Source organism: Chamaea fasciata, unplaced genomic scaffold (assembly GCF_029207755.1).
Source record: "Chamaea fasciata isolate MVZ Bird 193981 ecotype frontalis unplaced genomic scaffold, bChaFas1.0.hap1 SCAF_24, whole genome shotgun sequence".
Taxonomy (NCBI): domain Eukaryota; kingdom Metazoa; phylum Chordata; class Aves; order Passeriformes; family Sylviidae; genus Chamaea; species Chamaea fasciata.
Window position 1 is genome coordinate 7,198,511 of NW_027094109.1, and position 8,865 is coordinate 7,207,375.

Sequence of the window (8,865 nt, forward strand, 5' to 3'; positions counted from 1 at the left end):
CTTTCCTATAGGTGTCCCTGGGGGTGCCCTGGCAGTCCCATAGGTGTCCCTGGGGGTGCCCTGGCTGTTCCTTAGGTGTCCCTGGGGGTGCCCTGGCTGTTCCTTAGGTGTCCCTGGGGGTGCCCTGGCTGGCCCTTAGGTGTCCTTGGGGGTTCCCTGGCTATCTGTGGGGTGCCGTGGCTGCCTCTGGGGTGCCCTTGATGTCCCCTAGGTGTCCCTGGGGTGCCCTGAGTGTCCCTGGGGTGCCCTGGCTGTCCCCTAGGTGTCCTTGGGGTGCCTTGCTGTCCCTAAGGCGTCCCTGGGGTGCCCTGGCTGTCCCCTAGGTGTCCCTGGGGGTGCCCTGGCTGTCCCTGGGGGTCCCTGGCTGTCCCATAGGTGTCCCTAGGGGTGCCTTGTCTGTCCCTGGGGGGGCCCTGGGTGTACCCTGGTGTCCCTGGGAGGGCCCTGGCTGTCCCCTAAGTGTCCCTGGGGGTGCTCTGGTGTCCCTGGGGATGCCCTGGCTGTCCCCTAGCTGTCCCTGGGGGTGCCCTGGGTGTCCCTGGGGTGCCCTGGCTGTTCCCTAGGTGTCCCTGGGGGTGCCCTGGCTGTCCCTGGTGTGCCCTAGCTGTCCCCTACGTGTCACTGGGGGTGCCCTGGGTGTCCCTGAGGTGCTCTAGGGGTGCCCCGGCTGTCCCTGGGGTGCCCTGCCTGTCCCCTAGGGGTCCCTGGGGGTACCCTGGCTGTCCCTGGGGTGCCCTGACTGTCCCCTAGGTGTCCCTGGGGTGCCGTGGCTGTCCCCTTGGTGTCCCTGGGGGTGACCTGCCTGTCCCCTAGGTGTCCCTGGAGGTGCCCTGGCTGTCCCCTAGGTGTCCCTGGAGGTGCCCTGGCTATCCCCTTGGTGTCCCTGGGGGTGCCCTGGCTTTCCCCTAGGTGTCCCTAGGGTGCCCAGGCTGTCCCCTAGCTGTCCCTGGGGCTGCCCTGGGTGTCCCTTGGGTGCCCTGGCCGTTCCCTAGGTGTCCCTGGGGGTGCCCTGGCTGTCCCTGGTGTGCCCTGGCTGTCCCCTACGTGTCCCTGGGGGTGCCCTGGGTTTCCCGGGGTGCCCTGGCTGTCCCCTAGGTGTCCCTGGGGTGCCCTGGCTGTCCCCTATGTGTCCCTGGATGTGCCCTAGCTATCCGCTTGGTGTCCCTGGGTGTGCCCTGGCTTTCCCCTAGGTGTCTCTAGGGTGCCCAGGCTGTCCCCTAGCTGTCCCTGGGGGTGCCCTGGGTGTCCCTGGGGTGCCCTGGCTGTCCCCTAGGTGTCCCTGGGGGTGCCCTGGCTGTCCCTGGTGTGCCCTGGCTGTCCCCTACGTGTCCCTGGGGGTGCCCTGGGTGTCCCTGGGGTGCCCTAGGGGTGCCCCGGCTGTCCCTGGGGGTGCCCAGGCTGTCCCCTAGGTGCCCCTGGGGGTACCCTGGCTGTCCCCTATGTGTCCCTGGGGTGCACTGGCTGTCCCTGGGGTGCCCTGGCTGTCCCCTAGGTGTTCCTGGGGTACCCTGGCTGTCCCCTAGGTGTCCCTGGGGGTACCCTGGCTGTCCCCTATGTGTTCCTGGGGTGCCCTGGCTGTCCCCTATGTGTCCCTGGTGGTGCCCTGGCTGTCCCCTAGGTGTCCCTGGAGGTGCCCTGGGTGTCCCCTTGGTGTCCCTGGGGGTGCCCTGGCATTCCCTGGGGTGCCCTGGCTGTCCTTGGGGTGCTCTGGCTGTCCCCTAGGTGTCCCTGGAGTGCCCTGACTGTCCCCTAGGTGTCCCTGGGGGTTCCCTGGCTGTCCACTAGTTGTCCCTGGGGGAGCCCTGGCTGACCCTAGGGTGCCCTGCCTGTCCCCTAGGTGTCCCTGGTAGTGCCCTGGCTGTCCCCTAGGTGTCCCTGGGGGTGCCCTGGGTGTCCCTCTGGGTGCCCTGGCTGTCCCCTAGGTGTCCCTGGGGTCCCCTGGGTGTCCCCGGGGGTGCCCTGGCTGTTCCTGTGGTGCCCTGGCTGTCTTCTAGGTGTCCCTGGGGGGCCCTGGCTGTCTCCTCGGTGTCCCTGGGGGTGCCCTGGGTGTCCCTGGGGGTGCCCTGGGTGTCCCTGGGGTGCCCTGGGGGTGCCCTGGCTGTCCCGTAGGTGTCCCAGGGCTGCCCTGGCTGTCCCATAGGTGTCCCTGGGGGTGCCCTGGCTGTTCCTTAGGTGTCCCTGGGGGTGCCCTGGCTGTCCCTTAGGTGTCCCTGGGCGTTCCCTGGCTATCTGTGGGGTGCCGTGGCTGCCTCTGGGGTGCCCTTGATGTCCCCTAGGTGTCCCTGGGGTGCCCTGAGTGTCCCTGTGGGTGCCCTGGCTGTCCCCTAGGTGTCCCTGGGGTGCCCTGGCTGTCCTTTAGGTGTCCCTGGGGGTGCCCTGGCTGTCCCCTAGGTGTCCCTGCCTCGCTCGTATCCTCGACTCCGCCTGCGGCGCCATGGTGACACCCCTCCCAGTCTGGACCGGTGTGGCCACACCCCCTCCCCTGGGGCCATTAGACCCATCCCAGTACAGACCAGTAAGGCACCGTGTGCCCACCATCCACCCCCACACGCCTGCCAGTTCGTCCCAGTCCACTCCCCGTCCATCCCAGTTCTCTCTGATCACCCTCCCAGTGCTCCCAGTCCATCCCAGTCCCGCAGGTGCTGGTGCTTGTGGCTTGATCAGCTGGTGCCTGTCCGCAACGTGGAGCGGGTCAAATGAGGCCTCAGGGGGAGGGGGGGGGCGGATTTTGGGGGGTCCTGGGGGTCCCGAGTTGTCCTGGAGGGGTTTGGGGGGGTCTGCGGGGAGTCTCAAGGGGCTGCTGTGGGTGTTTTTCGGGGATCTTCGGGAGGTTTGGGCGGCCCATTTGAGGCATCAAAGGAACCTGAGGAGGGTTTTGCGGGCTCCTGGAGGTCGGGGGGGCCCTGGGGGTGGTTTGGGGGGCACTGGGGGGTTCCAGCCCGTGACCCCCCCCCGTTTTTGACCCCCCCCCCCCCCGAGCTGTTTCGGTCTCATCGACGCCCTCCTGAAGCCCAAGGGGGGGTGGGCGCTGGGCCCCCCCCCGCTGCCCCCCTCCCCCTGCCACCCCCGCGACGCCCTGCAGGTGAGGGACCCCCAAAAACCCCTCCCCAGACCCCAAATTCAGCCCTGGGACCCCAAAAAACCCCCAAAACCTCTCCCCGGACCCCAAATTCACCCCTGAGGCCCCAAAAAAACCCCCAAACCCCTCCCCATGAACCCCAAATCCACCCCTGGGACCCCCCAAAACCTCCCCAGGACCCCAGATCCACCCCGGGACCCCCAAATCCATCCCTTGGACCCCCAAAAACCCCCAAATCCATCCCTGGGACCCCCCAAAACCTCCCTTCAAACCCCAAATTCACCCCTCGGACCTCCAGAATCCTTCCCCAGGACCCCTCAGGGGTCGTTCCCCACGAAAAAGTGCGGGAAACGTGAGGGGAGAAAAAGGGCGGGAAACGTGAGGGGAGAAAAAGGGCGGGATCAAGTGGAGGGGATCAATGGAATTTTGGGGGGGGTCAGCGACGCTGAGGAAGGATCAATGGAATATTGGGGGGGCATCAATGACATTGGGGGGGTCAGTGACACTCGGGTGGGGATCAATGATGCTGTGGGGGGGTCGATATCAGCTCGAGGGGCGGCCATGGGTTTTTGGGGGGGCCGCAACGCAGGCATCCGTGCTGGGTTTGGAGCGGGGGGGCCCCTTCAACCTCTGGGGGGGCCCTGGCTGTCCCCTGGCTGTACCTGGGGGTGCCCTGGCTGTCCCCTAGGTGTCCCTGGGGTGCCCTGGCTGTCCCTGGAGTGCCCTGGCTGTCCCTGGGGGTCCCTGGCTGTCCCCTAGGTGTCCCTGGGGTGCCCTGGCTTTCCCTGGGGTGCCCTGGCTGTCCCCTAGGTGTCCTTGGGGTGCCTTGCTGTCCCCAAGGCGTCCCTGGGGTGCCCTGGCTGTCCCCTAGGTGTCCCTGGGGGTGCCCTGGCTGTCCCTGGGGGTCCCTGGCTGTCCCATAGGTGTCCCTAGGGGTGCCTTGTCTGTCCCTGGGGGGGCCCTGGGTGTACCCTGGTGTCCCTGGGAGGGCCCTGGCTGTCCCCTAAGTGTCCCTGGGGGTGCTCTGGTGTCCCTGGTGTGCCCTATCTGTCCCCTACGTGTCCCTGGGGGTGCCCTGGGTGTCCCTGAGGTGCTCGAGGGGTGCCCCGGCTGTCCCTGGGCGTGCCCAGGCTGTCCCCTAGGTGTCCCTGGGGTGCCGTGGCTGTCCCCTTGGTGTCCCTGGGGGTGACCTGCCTGTCCCCTAGGTGTCCCTGGAGGTGCCCTGGCTGTCCCCTTGGTGTCCCTGGGGGTGCCCTGGCTGTCCCATAGGTGTCCCTGGAGGTGCCCTGGCTGTCCCCTTGGTGTCCCTGGGGGTGCCCTGGGTGTCCCTGGGGTGCCCTGGCTGTCCCCTAGGTGTCCCCGGGGATGCCCTGGCTATCTCTGGGGGGGGCCCTGGCTGTCACTGGGGTGCCCTAGCTGTCCCCTAGGTGGTCCCTGGGGGTTCCCTGGCTGTCCCCATTGGTGTCCCTGGGGTACCCTGGCTGTCCCTTATGTGTCCCTGGGGGTGCCCAGGGTGTCCCTGGGGTGCCTTGCTGTCCCCTAGGTGTCCCTGGGGGTGCCCTGCCTGTCCCCTAGGTGTCCCTGGGGGGTGCCCTGCCTGTCCCCGAGGTGTCCCTGGGGGTGCCCTGGCTGTCCTTGGGGTGCTCTGGCTGTCCCCTAGGTGTCCCTGGAGTGCCCTGACTGTCCCCTAGGTGTCCCTGGGGGTTCCCTGGCTGTCCCCTAGTTGTCCCTGGGGGAGCCCTGGCTGACCCTAGGGTGCCCTGCCCTGTCCCCCTAGGTGTCCCTGGGAGTGCCCTGGCTGTCACCTAGGTGTCCCTGGGGGTCCCTGGCTGTCCCCTAGTTGTCCCTGGGGGAGCCCTGGCTGTCCCAAGGGTGCCCTGCCTGTCCCCCAGGTGTCCCTGGGAGTGCCCTGGCTGTCCCCTAGGTGTCCCTGGGGGTGCCCTGGGTGTCCCTCTGGGTGCCCTGGCTGTCCCCTAGGTGTCCCTGGGGTCCCCTGGGTGTCCCCGGGGGTGCCCTGGCTGTTCCTGTTGTGCCCTGGCTGTCTTCTAGGTGTCCCTGGGGGGCCCTGGCTGTCCCCTAGGTGTCCCCTGAGGTGCCCTGGCTGTCCCTGGGGTGCCCAGGCTTTCCTATAGGTGTCCCTGGGGGGTGCCCTGGCTGTCCCCTAGGTGTCCCAGGGCTGCCCTGGCTGTCCCATAGGTGTCCCTGGGGGTGCCCTGGCTGTTCCTTAGGTGTCCCTGGGGGTGCCCTGGCTGTCCCTTAGGTGTCCCTGGGGGTTCCCTGGCTATCTGTGGGGTGCCGTGGCTGCCTCTGGGGTGCCCTTGATGTCCCCTAGGTGTCCCTGGGGTGCCCTGAGTGTCCCTGTGGGTGCCCTGGCTGTCCCCTAGGTGTCCCTGGGGTGCCCTGGCTGTCCTTTAGGTGTCCCTGGGGGTGCCCTGGCTGTCCCCTAGGTGTCCCTGCCTCGCTCGTATCCTCGACTCCGCCTCCGGCGCCATGGTGACACCCCTCCCAGTCTGGACCGGTGTGGCCACACCCCCCTCCCCTGGGGGCCATTAGACCCATCCCAGTACAGACCAGTAAGGCACCGTGTGCCCACCATCCACCCCCACACGCCCTGCCAGTTCGTCCCAGTCCACTCCCCGTCCATCCCAGTTCTCTCTGATCACCCTCCCAGTGCTCCCAGTCCATCCCAGTCCCGCAGGTGCTGGTGCTTGTGGCTTGATCAGCTGGTGCCTGTCCGCAACGTGGAGCGGTCAAATGAGGCCTCAGGGGGAGGGGGGGCGCGCATTTTGGGGGGGTCCTGGGGGTCCCGAGTTGTCCTGGAGGGGTTTTGGGGGGGTCTGCGGGGAGTCTCAAGGGGCTGCTGTGGGTGTTTTTCGGGGATCTTCGGGAGGTTTGGGCGGCCCATTTGAGGCATCAAAGGAACCTGAGGAGGGTTTTGCGGGCTCCTGGAGGTCGGGGGGGCCCCTGGGGGTGGTTTGGGGGGCACTGGGGGGGTTCCAGCCCGTGACCCCCCCCCGTTTTTGACCCCCCCCCCCCCCCCCCGAGCTGTTTCGGTCTCATCGACGCCCTCCTGAAGCCCAAGGGGGGGTGGGCGCTGGGCCCCCCCCCGCTGCCCCCCTCCCCCTGCCACCCCCCGCGACGCCCTGCAGGTGAGGGACCCCCAAAAACCCCTCCCCAGACCCCAAATTCACCCCTGGGACCCCCAAAAAACCCCCAAAACCTCTCCCCGGACCCCAAATTCACCCCTGAGGCCCCCAAAAAAACCCCCAAACCCCCTCCCCATGAACCCCAAATCCACCCCTGGGACCCCCCAAAACCTCCCCAGGACCCCAGATCCACCCCGGGACCCCCCAAATCCATCCCTTGGACCCCCAAAAACCCCCAAATCCATCCCTGGGACCCCCCAAAACCTCCCTTCAAAACCCCAAATTCACCCCTCGGACCTCCAGAATCCTTCCACAGGACCCCTCAGGGGTCGTTCCCCCACGAAAAAAGTGCGGGAAACGTGAGGGGAGAAAAAGGGCGGGAAACGTGAGGGGAGAAAAAGGGCGGGATCAAGTGGAGGGGATCAATGGAATTTTGGGGGGGGGTCAGCGACGCTGAGGAAGGATCAATGGAATATTGGGGGGGGCATCAATGATATTGGGGGGGGTCAGTGACACTCGGGTGGGGATCAATGATGCTGTGGGGGGGGTCGATATCAGCTCGAGGGGGCGGCCATGGGTTTTTGGGGGGCCCGCAACGCAGGCATCCGTGCTGGATTTGGAGCGGGGGGGGCCCCTTCAACCTCTGGGGGGGCCCCTGGCTGTCCCCTAGGTGTCCCTGGGGATGCCCTGGAGTCCCTGGGGGTGCCCTGGCTGTCCCTGGGGGTCCCTGGCTGTCCCCTAGTGTGTCCCTGGGGTGCCCTGGCTTTCCCTGGGGTGCCCTGGCTGTCCCCCTAGGTGTCCCCTGGGGGTGCCCTGGCTGTCCCTGGGGGTCCCCTGGCTGTCCCATAGGTGTCCCCTAGGGGTGCCTTGTCTGTCCCCTGGGGGGGCCCTGGGTGTACCCCTGGTGTCCCTGGGAGGGCCCTGGCTGTCCCCTAAGTGTCCCTGGGGGTGCCCTGGCTGTCCCTGGTGTGCCCTAGCTGTCCCCTACGTGTCCCTGGGGGTGCCCTGGGTGTCCCTGAGGTGCTCTAGGGGTGCCCCCGGCTGTCCCTGGGGGGTACCCTGGCTGTCCCCTAGGGGTCCCCTGGGGGTACCCCTGGCTGTCCCTGGGGTGCCCTGGCTGTCCCCTAGGTGTCCCTGGGGGTGACCTGCCTGTCCCCTAGGTGTCCCTGGAGGTGCCCTGGCTGTCCCCTTGGTGTCCCCTGGGGGGTGCCCTGGCTGTCCCCATAGGTGTCCCCTGGAGGTGCCCTGGCTGTCCCCCTTGGTGTCCCTGGGGGGTGCCCTGGGTGTCCCTGGGGTGCCCTGGCTGTCCCCTAGGTGTCCCCGGGGATTGCCCTGGCTATCCCTGGGGGGGGCCCTGGCTGTCCCTGGGGTGCCCTGCCTGTCCCCCTAGGTGTCCCTGGGGGTGCCCTGGCTGTCCCTGGGGTGCCCTGGCTGTCCCCTAGGTGTCCCCGGGGATGCCCCTGGGCTATCCCTGGGGGGGCCCTGGCTGTCCCTGGGGGTGCCCTGCCTGTCCCCCTAGGTGTCCCTGGGGGTGCCCTGGCTGTTCCTTAGGTGTCCCTGGGGGTGCCCTGGCTGTTCCTTAGGTGTCCCTGGGGGTGCCCTGGCTGGCCCTTAGGTGTCCTTGGGGGTTCCCTGGCTATCTGTGGGGTGCCGTGGCTGCCTCTGGGGTGCCCTTGATGTCCCCTAGGTGTCCCTGGGGTGCCCTGAGTGTCCCTGGGGGTGCCCTGGCTGTCCCCTAGGTGTCCTTGGGGTGCCTTGCTGTCCCTAAGGCGTCCCTGGGGTGCCCTGGCTGTCCCCTAGGTGTCCCTCAGGGGTGCCTTGTCTGTCCCTGGGGGGGCCCTGGGTGTACCCTGGTGTCCCTGGGAGGGCCCTGGCTGTCCCCTAAGTGTCCCTGGGGGTGCTCTGGTGTCCCTGGGGATGCCCTGGCTGTCCCCTAGCTGTCCCTGGGGGTGCCCTGGGTGTCCCTGGGGTGCCCTGGCTGTCCCCTAGGTGTCCCTGGGGGTGCCCTGGCTGTCCCCTGGTGTGCCCTAGCTGTCCCCCTACGTGTCACTGGGGGTGCCCTGGGTGTCCCTGAGGTGCTCTAGGGGTGCCCCGGCTGTCCCTGGGGGTGCCCTGCCTGTCCCCTAGGGGGTCCCTGGGGGTACCCTGGCTGTCCCTGGGGTGCCCTGGCTGTCCCCTAGGTGTCCCTGGGGTGCCGTGGCTGTCCCCTTGGTGTCCCTGGGGGTGACCTGCCTGTCCCCTAGGTGTCCCTGGAGGTGCCCTGGCTGTCCCCTAGGTGTCCCTGGAGGTGCCCTGGCTATCCCCTTGGTGTCCCTGGGGGTGCCCTGGCTTTCCCCTAGGTGTCCCTAGGGTGCCCAGGCTGTCCCCTAGCTGTCCCTGGGGGTGCCCTGGGTGTCCCTTGGGTGCCCTGGCCGTTCCCTAGGTGTCCCTGGGGGTGCCCTGGCTGTCCCTGGTGTGCCTTGGCTGTCCCCTACGTGTCCCCTGGGGGTGCCCTGGGTTTCCCGGGGTGCCCTGGCTGTCCCCTAGGTGTCTCCTGGGGTGCCCTGGCTGTCCCCTATGTGTCCCTGGATGTGCCCTAGCTATCCGCTTGGTGTCCCTGGGTGTGCCCTGGCTTTCCCCTAGGTGTCTCTAGGGTGCCCA